At 38.4% G+C, this 10,197-nt stretch overlaps 1 protein-coding gene across 1 annotated transcript in view; it reads left to right on the forward strand.

The window, feature by feature from the left end:
* GABRR3 (gamma-aminobutyric acid type A receptor rho3 subunit) overlaps positions 1 to 10,197 on the forward strand; it is a gene marked incomplete at its 5' end in the record, with an annotated part of 61,150 nt that overhangs the window by 18,548 nt on the left and 32,405 nt on the right. The gene's annotated exons all lie outside the window — the stretch shown is intronic.

Raw genomic sequence — 10,197 nt, forward strand, 5'->3', positions numbered from 1 at the left:
ATATGAATTCTTTTTTACAAATTACAAATTTGTTTTTACAGATGTGGGAACCAAGCCCGTGAAAGCAGTCTGTCCAGAATTAGACAGGTATTTACTTGGTGCTAGTCAAGACCAGAGGTAAGATCTCCCTAGGATCTCTGGACTCCCAGTCCAGTTCTTCTGTGTGTGTGCTTTGTTTTTCCTTATTATCCCATCTGTTATCTTAGTTGTACTATTTCGGCTGGTTTATAATGATTTAAGTAACATTTTCTGCTAGAGAACAAAAGTAGGAGCAATGAAAGGAAGTTATGGGAGACAGATTTCAGCTTGCTATAAAGAAGAATTGTCTACCAGAGCTCTCCAAAAATAGAATGGGCTTCTCTAAAGGTAGTGATCTCCTCATCATTAGAGGTGTTCAAGAAGAAGCTAGATCACCATTTATTAGGGTTATTGTCAAGAGAATCCAAGTGTTGATAATGATTGTATCAGATGACTGCTGAGGCCCCTTACAATTCTGAAGTTACAAGATTCAAAATTCTTCTTACTTTTTTTGCTCTTTATTTTATTTTTTGGGTTTTAATGATCATAGTTCTTAGCTACCTCTTTTATAGAGCTGCTATCTCAACCTTTTGTCTAGCTTTCTCAAGGTTTTATAGGATCCACTAGAGTTTATAGAACTGGGATGGGGTTGGGGGGTGATACCATCAGAACTGGGTTTTAGGTTAATCAGTTTGACAATTAAGTCAAGTATGGATTGGAGCGAGGAGAGACAATTCAGGGAGACAAACTAGAATGCTATGGTAGTAGTCCAGTCATGAGGGCCTATACCAGGGTAGTTGCAATGGAGTCAGAAGAGAAAAGGGGATGTATGCAAGTAATGTAGAAAATCGTACAAAAGGAGGTAGAAATGACAGAACTTGACAACTAATTGGATAAGGAGAAGGGGGTGAGAGAGAGTGAGGAGTAGAGGATGACTATTAGATTTGGGACCCGAGTTACTAGAAAGAAGGAAGGAAACAAGTATTTATTAAGCACGTACTATGTGCCAGGGACTGTACTAAGTACTTTACAAATATTATCTCATTTGATCCTCACAACAAGCTTGGGAAGTAGGTGTTATCATTATACCCCTTTTACAATTGAGAAACTAAGGTAAGTGGAGGTTAAGTAATTTGCCCAGGGTCACACATCTAGTGAATGTATATTCAGGTCTTCCTTAATTTCAAGCCTGACTCTCTATCCACTGTGCTGCCTAACTGCTAAGGTCTTGACAGTAATAGTGAAGTTAAGAAGAGAAAAAGGTTTGGGGGGAGGGAGATGATGAGTTCAGTTTTGGACATGCTGAGTTAAAAATGTCTATGGGGTATCCAGCTCAAGATGTGTAACAGGCAGTTTAGTACTAGAGGTTGGAAGGGAAGCTAGGGCTAGATACCCCAAATGTTTATATTGACTATTTGTGCCCAACCGGTGGTAGAACATTCCAAGTTCATTTTGGTCTGATTAGTCACAGTCAGACCAAGTTGACTCCAGCATAGTCATTTTGGTTCTCCTTGAGAACATACAACAAACACACAGGCTGGACAAGTAGATCTAAGAATTATTTGCATATTTATATTTGCTTATTAATTAATTATGTATATTATTGCTATACTAATTATATACATTATAAAACATAAAAATAGTTTTGTTGTTCAGTTGTTTTTCAGTCATGTCTGATTCTTTGTGACCCCATTGGGGTTTTTCATGGCAAAGAAACTGAATTGATTTGCCATTTCTTTTCCAGCTTATTTTACAAATGAGGAAACTGAAGCAAACAGGGTTAAGTGACTTGCTCAGGGTTACCCAGCTCTGAAGTGTCCGAAACTGGACTGAAACATAGAGTTCGTGAAGTAGAGGAAAGTAAAATAAGGGTGGAAACATATGTTGGAGTCAGATGGGAGAGGGATAGAGTTAAGAGTCTGAATTTTAAACTATGAGTAACAAGGAGTCACTGAAGGCTTTTGAGCAGAGGAATGAGATGATCAAACCTGTGCATTTGGAAGATTATTTGGCAGCTCTATGACAGGGACTGAAAGCAGAGAGATATGTTAGAATGTAATTAGGATCAAATGAGATAATATGTGTAAAGCACTTAGTACAGTGCCTAGCATGCAGCAGGCACTATATAAATGCTTATTCAGTTCCCCTTTCCTTCCCCAATTACCATAACCCAGGTGAGAGGTATTGAAATTCTGATCTAAGGTAGTAATGGTAGGATTAAAAAACAGCCAGACGAAAGAAACATTGGAAAGTTACTTTAGCTAGGACTTGGAAATCCATTGACTGTGGAAGGCAAGGGAGAGAGTGAAGAATCAAAGATGACTCTGAGATTTTGAGACTCTACAACTGAAAAGATGCATGATCATGCTATCAACATGTAGCCCCTCCTATAGACTTCCACAGACCAATAATATCGCTCTCTGAAAGAGGGAGTGTCTAGGATTTGGTAAAGAAGGCATGAGCTCTTGGGCAGCAAGAAATTTGGGGTACATAAAGCTGATGGGGCCTGCTCAGATCAGGAAACAGAATAAAAACTATTTAATGGATCAAAAAAACAATCAGGCTCTCCCTGGTGTCATCCTTAGCACGCAGACAGTGGGACTGCTGCAAGTCATTTGGAGAACGGACCTTAAACTGGAGTAGCTTACAGGTTGTGGAGCACAACAGCCAAGGGTAGCATCTTTCTCTTTTCTACATAAAGCTGGAAAAACCCAGCTAGGTCCTATTTGCTATTCACTACTGCTGATAGTGTTTTGTAAGCCTGATTCTTTTTTCATAAATTTGCCAATTGTCTGTAGGCATGTCCTTACTTGACATCAGAATGTGTATGCTTGAAGGACAACTCAGAGAGTTTTAAATTTTCACTGTCTTTGCTAGGACCCTGCAATTCTAGTTTAACTTTCCTTAGTTAAGACCTCCCTGGAGGTTAATGAGTCATGGTTTAGTTTTATGAATGATCCTATAACTCTCCCAAGCAGAAACCTAAAATGTAAACTCCAGGCTCACTTAGATCTTCCCCTGGAAGAATGAGCTATTGGAGCAAAGTGCTACTAAGGGCATAAAGGCAGATCCCCGAGGCTAAGCTCCCCTAGAAGGTAATGGGAAGTGAGGAATTGACAGACCATGTGATCCATAGCACGATAGTGCTGCAGACAGAAATAGGGAAGGAAGTTGTGCAGGTTTGGGGCATAAGATGTGTTTACATTTTCAGACAGAAAATGTGGGGATTTGTTTTGCTTCACTGTTCCTATGTGTTGCAAGTGCTTTGTTTTTCTTTACTTTATACAATGGAGGATAGTGGGAATATGAGGGGGGACAGAGATGGGCAGGAGTGTGCAGGTAAATGTTTAATGACTGGCTCTCAGAAAGAAAAGGTACTAACAACACACTTTTAAGTTTCATCTGTACTGTGAATATTTTCTCCATCACTCTATTATATATCTTGGCAATAAATAAAGCCCTTATTTGTAACACTTACCAATTTTTAAGGTATAAATTCTACCACTGAACATTTAATAATCTGATCTTCAGAGTCTGTTTGAGCTGGCTCTAGGAAAGGGGAGGGGGAGAGAGTGGGAGAGAACAAGCATTTATTAATCGTTTACTATGTGCCAAGCACAGAGTATTAGAATTATAATAAAAAATTCACTGAAACCAAAATTGTTTTGACCCAAAGGGTACCCAAAAGCGGCTTTTGAGCATTTCCTTAGAATACACATGAGAAATTGTAGAAAAGAGAACAGAATGCCAGAGCAGTCACTTCCCTGTATGATAGTGTTCAATTAGTAGCTAGATTGAAGAACCATGATTAAAGTCTTCCAAAGCACTATTGGGGGGCGGGCGAGATTTGGACAAGGAGGCAGCTTGTTTCTTCAAAACGAGAAACTGAATAATAAGGCCAGCTTCCAGCCAGGCACTATTATTGATAGATGATAGAGAAGTAATAGCTGATTCAAGAGAAGTAATGGATGAGAGTGATAGAATGAACAGCAAAGTTGGAAAGAGAAGTTAAATGTTAAAAAGTTAAAAGTAAAATGATGCATGTCTCTAGCTGAATGTTCTATTGGCACCTCAAACCCTCAATACTTCAGGGATCCATGACTTTATCACTGAGGACACTTGCTTCTCTGACACAGATCATAACTCCTTTATTACTTGTGAGACAGTCTTTTCGAGTTGCTGTGGTCAAAATAAAAAATAAATAACCCCAAAGCCAACCTGGTCACAAGCTTTTCCGAATTTAGCAAGGGTGGTCCTCAATGGACAAGGGATAGACATAATTTTTATAATGAAAAAATGCTCATGTACCAGTTATGAATATTAATTCTAGATGACTTTTCTGTCTTGGGACGTGTACAGTGGACTCTGTTCTAGATGTTATGTGGTGCAATAGATAGAAAATTGCCCCAGGAATCAGGAAGATAAGAATTCAAATCCCACCTAAGACTCTTATTAGTTGTATGTGACCCTGGACAAATCACTTAAATTCTCAGCCTCAGTATCCTCATCTGTAAAATGAGGATAATAAAACCACTTACCTCCCAGGGTTGGAGTGAAGATAAAATGAGATATTTATAAAGCTCTTTGCAAACCTTAAAATGCTAGCCATTATTGTTGTTAATCATTCTTACAGCTATGTCCCCATTTTCATAGCCTCTGAGGTCTTTCTGCATATCATTAGGCACTATGAAAAGGGTGCTAGGTAGAAGGTGAAGGTCTCCTCCAAAACCAGCATAACTCAACTCTATGCCTCTGTAGTTTGGGACTAGACACAGTGACTACAGAAATAGTCTGTCCTAGGTCTAGCAACAGAGCAGTTGGTAGAAAAAGAAGCTATTACATTGGCTATTATAACATTGGCATCTGATCTGAAAGGATGGAGAATGAATGGCATTTTATTTTTGGCTAGTTTAAAATGAGAAGGAGGTGTTAATTACAATGAAATGAGCTTAGGATGTGTTAGAGTGGTGATAGAGTGATATTGCTAGTTAAGGAAATAAAGAATCATGGAAATTTATAGTAGTTAGAAGGTGCCTTAGAGTTCATCTAGTCTAATTATCTCATTTTTCACATGAAGAAAAGCAGGGCCAGAGAGGACCAGTGACTCCTTCAGGGAAACACAGTTAATTAATGCCAGAGCTCAGACAGAAGTCTGGGGCTTGAAATTTGAAATTCTAAAAATTTGAATTTGTAGAGTAGTGTTCACTCTACTCTACTCCCATAGCTAATCATGCTGAGAAACTTCTTTCTGTTCAATTAAATTCAATTCAACAAGCATTTATTAAGTACTTATCACGTGCTACTCACTGTTCTTGGCATGAGACAAAGGCAAAAATGAAATAATCTTGGCCATCAAGAAATTACCATTCTAATAAGGGGGAAGGAGATGGAACCAGCATTTATATAGTGCCTACTATGTGCCAAGTATTATACTAAGGGCTTTACAAATATTTCATTTAAACCTCACAACAATCCTGGGAAGTAAGTGCTGATATTGTCCCCATTTTATAGCTGAGAAAACTGGGGCAAAGATTAAACCAAGGTCACACTGCTAGTAAGTATTAGAAGTCATATTTGAATTCAGGTCTTCCTGACTCCAGGCCTGGTACTCTATCCACTCTGCCACCTAGCTGCCCCTATGGTACTAGCAGTCTACTAGACTGGAAATATATAGATTCTTTAGGAACAGGATAGATATTAAGTTGATTTAACTGTTTTGATTTAGGTGTCATGTTGCCTGGAGAACAAAGACTTAGTCAAAGTGACCACTAACATGCATGTAGTCTCTTGTGTGTAGTCTTTTATGCTCACACTTAGGCACCATATATGCTTACTAAATACAGCAAGGTGAAAGCACTATCCAACTCAGTGAAGTGAGAATAATTATCATAATTTATGGATGATGACATCCCCTAGAATTTTTTCTAGTCCAATCAAATAGCATTTGCTAAGCACCTACCGTAGAAACTGTATTAGGCTCAGAGAATAAAAAAACAAAAACAAAAATAAAACAAAACAAAGCAAAAACAAAACACCAAAATCCTCTGTTAGGTGTTCAAAGACTGTCATCACCTAGTTCCTACCTTTAGAGTTTTCTTACACCTTAATCCCTACTGTATCCTGTTTGATCCAGTAACATTTGCTTCCTTGCTGTTCCTCAAACAAGACACTATCTCTTGGCTCTTGGTATTTTCTGTGGCTGTTCCCATTCCTGGAATGCTCTCTCTTCTCCACTCCACCTACTGACTTCCTGGCTTCCTTTCAAGTCTCAACTAAAATCCTATCTTGTACAGGAACCCTTTCCCAAGCTTTCTTAATTCTAGTGCCTTCCATCTCTTAATTATTTCCTGTTTATCTAGTATTTCGTATATATACAGCTTGTTTGTATACATTTGTTTGCTTGTTGTATCATTCATTAGATTGTGAATTCCTTGAGGGTAGGAACTGAGTTTTGCTTCTTTTTGTATCCCCATCTTTTAGCACAGTACCTGGCACATAGTAGATGCCTAATAAATACTTATTGACTGATTGACTAAAACTGTTCCTGTCCTTTGAGTTTACATTCCATTGAGAGAATATATCCTATCAAGAGAAGTATATCCATTATAATTATACATAAAAATTATAATTTAATGAAAGGAAAGTTTTAAGTATTAAGAGAGATCAGGAAATGGTCTCCATAGGAGATAAAACCTGCGTAAGTTGAGTCTAGAAGGAAACTAGAAATTCTAAGAGACAGCAGAGATGAAGAGCAAATGCATTCTAGACATGGTAGGCAGGTGGGGAGCCCGTTGAAAAGTATGAAGGTGGGAGATGGAATGCTAAATTGTCTGGAACAATGAAAACAATAAGCCTAGAAAGATAGATTGTGAAGGGCTTTAACTATTAATCTGGGGTTGTTTCCTCTGAAAGTCATTCAACTAGAGTTTATGGCACTATGCCAAGCTTGGGGAAAGAAAGGCAAAGGACAGTCCCTGCTCTCAAGAAGCATACAGTCTAATTTAGAAGCCACCATGCAAACAACACTGAAAATAAGCCATACCAAGAGTAAATTGGAAATAATCAACAGAGGTGAGGCACCTGTTTGTCTCAGTTCCTCATCTGTAAAATGAGCTGGAAAAGGAACTGGCAAACCACTCCCGTATCTCTAGTAAGAAAACCCCACAGAGTCAGACCAACTGAAACAACTCAACAACAACAAATGTGCCAGGCACTGTGCTAAGCACTTTACAATTATTATCTCATTTGATCCTCACAACAAACCTGGAATATAGATGCTATTATTATTCTCATTTTGCAGTTGAGGAAACTGAGGTAAACAGAGGTTTAGTGACTTGCCTAGGGTCACACAGCTCTTCCTGATTCCAGGCCTAGTACTCTAGGTACTGTGCCACCTAACTACCTCAAGAAGACTGGAAAGGTGGAAGGGAGGCAGGTTTCAAAGAGCTTTGAATGTCAACCAGGAAATTACATATTTGATCCTAGAAGTGATAGAAAGCCACTAGAGTTTATTGAGGTGACATGGTCAGAGCTACATTTTAGGTAGACCTTCACAGCTAAAGTAGAGAATGGATTGCTGTCAGCAGGGACTTGTGGCAAGGAAATAGGTTATTGTGATAGTCTGGGAGTAAGATGATGAGGGCCTGCACTAGAGTGGTAGCAGTGTCAGAGGAGAGAAGGGGTGTGAGAGATATTATGATTGGCAGCAGATTGAATATGAGAAGTGAGAGGGAGTGAGGAGTTGAAGATGACACCTAAGATGTGAGTCTGGGTTACTGAGAGTTTGTTAGTGTTCTCAACAGCAACAAGGAAGTTAGGAAGAAGAGAAGGTTTGGGGAGGATAGAGTGAATGAGTTCAGTTTTAGAGTTTAAGATGTCCTTGGAACATTCAGTAGAGGTCATTGGAAACGTGAGACTAGAAGTCAACAGAGAGGATAGGTCAGCATAAGTAGATATAAGAATCATCAGCACAGAGATGATAATTGAATCTATGGGAGCTAATGAAATCACAATTATAATATGTAGAGAGAAGAGAAGATGGCCCAAAACAAAGCCTTGTGGGACACTTTCATTTAGCAAGGATGACTTGGATGAAAATCTAGGAAAGAACATTGAGAAGAAGAGGTCAGATAGGGAGGAGGAGAATCAAGAGAAAGTAGTATCATAAAAAAATCTAGAGAAGAGAATATAAAATAGAAGAGGGTGATTGACAGTGTCAAAAACTACAGAGAGGTCAAGAAGGAAGAGAATTGATATTTGTCAATTAAGATATTGTTAGTAAAAAATGAAGAGGAGAGACTGAGAGATTCACTGGGAGAAGAGGGAAGGGAAAAGAAAAATGGGGGAAATTATCTCACAAAAAAAAAGAGGTACAGAGGGTGGTAAAGGGGTGGCGCAGTGGCGGAGCCAAGATGGCAGAATAAAAGCATTGACTTGCTTGAGCTGTCCCCCAAACCCCTCCAAATACTTGTAAAAATGGCTCTAAACAAATTCTAGAGCAGCAGAACCCACAAAAAGACAGAGTGAAACAAATTTCCAGCCCAAGACAACCTGGATGATTGATTAGAAAGGTCTATCACGCCGGGCTGGGAGAGGAACGCAGTTCAGCATGGGCATGCAAGCAAAGACCAAACACCCCTGCTTAGATCATACCACCTTGGAAGAACTGAAAACTTACAGGTCCCTAGAAATATCTCTGAAAATAGCCATACAAAACCCCCGAAGCTTGGGGTAGTACGCCCTCCACACTGGAAGCAGAACTCTACATTAACAAAGAGTTAAAAAGTCAAGTAATTTGCTAGGATCATGAGCAAATAGTGCAAAAAAAAAAATCAGACAATAGAATCTTTCTTTGGTGATAAAGAAGATCAAAACATACAACCAGAAGAAGATAATAAAGTCAAATCCAAAGCCTCCAAGAAAAATATGAATTGGTCCCAGGCCATCAAAGAGCTCAAAAAGGATTTTGAAAAGCAAGTAAGAGAAGTAGAGGAAAAACTAGGAAGAGAAATGAGAATGATGCAAGAAAATTTTTGACCCAATGATATCACTGTTTTATATATATCCCAAAGAGATCACACAATAAAGAAAAGGGCCTATATGTAAGGACATATTTGTACAAAAATATTTATAGCAGCTCTTTTTGTGGTGGCAAAAAATTGGAAAATTGGGGGGATACCCATCAATTGAGGAACGGCTGAACAAGTTGTACTATATGATTGTGATGGAATACTATTTTGCTATAAGAAATGATGAGGTGGATGATTTCAGAAAAAAAAACTGAGAAGTTCCACATAAACTGATGCAAAGTAAAGTGAGTAGAAGCAGATCATTGTACATAGTAACAACAATACTGTAATGACGATCAAATGTAAAAGACTTAGCTACTCTGATCAATACAATGATACAATACAGGACACATGATGAAAATTGTTGGCCACCTCCAGAGAGAAAACTGATGAACTCTGAAAACAAATTGAAATATAATTTTCTCACCTTCTTTATTTTCTTGCTTTTTGTGTCATGGCTAATATAGAAATATGTTTTGCATGATTTCACATATCAGATTGCTTGTCTTCTCAGTGGGTGGGAAACAGGCTGAGGGGAGGGAGAGAATTTGGAACTAAAAAAATTTAATGTTAAAATAAATAAATAATATTTGTTTAGAAATAGAGATTGTTACTAACTTTGGAGAGAGCAGTTTTCATTAAAAGATAACTTTGGAAACCAAACTGGAATATTTAAGAAGAGAATGAGAGGAAAGGAAGTGGAGGCATCAATTGTAGACAGCTTTCTCAAGGAGTTTAGCCACAAAAGGAAGAAGAAAAATGGGATGATAGATAGTGGAGATGGATAGGATCAAGTGAGAATTTTTTTGAGAATGGTAGAGATATGGATGTGTTTATGGGCAGTTGTTGTTATTGTTTGTCCTTGACTTGCCAATCAATGACAGCCAAAGTGATTTGGGTTTAAGGCATGGAGCTTAAGAAAGAAATCTAGCCCATAAACCCCAGGATATCTTTCGAAGTTTCAGCTATCAAATTTACATTCCTTTGGACAGAGCACCCACAGGTAAGGGTATGATACCCTATGTGGGTAAAGGGAAGGTGAAGAAAGAAGGAGAGAGAGAAAGAGAAAGAAAGAAAGAAAGAAAGAAAGAAAGAAAGAAAGAAAGAAAGA

The sequence above is a fragment of the Vombatus ursinus genome, unplaced genomic scaffold (assembly GCF_900497805.2).
Source record: "Vombatus ursinus unplaced genomic scaffold, bare-nosed wombat genome assembly UNPS02014814.1, whole genome shotgun sequence".
Taxonomy (NCBI): Eukaryota; Metazoa; Chordata; class Mammalia; order Diprotodontia; family Vombatidae; genus Vombatus; species Vombatus ursinus.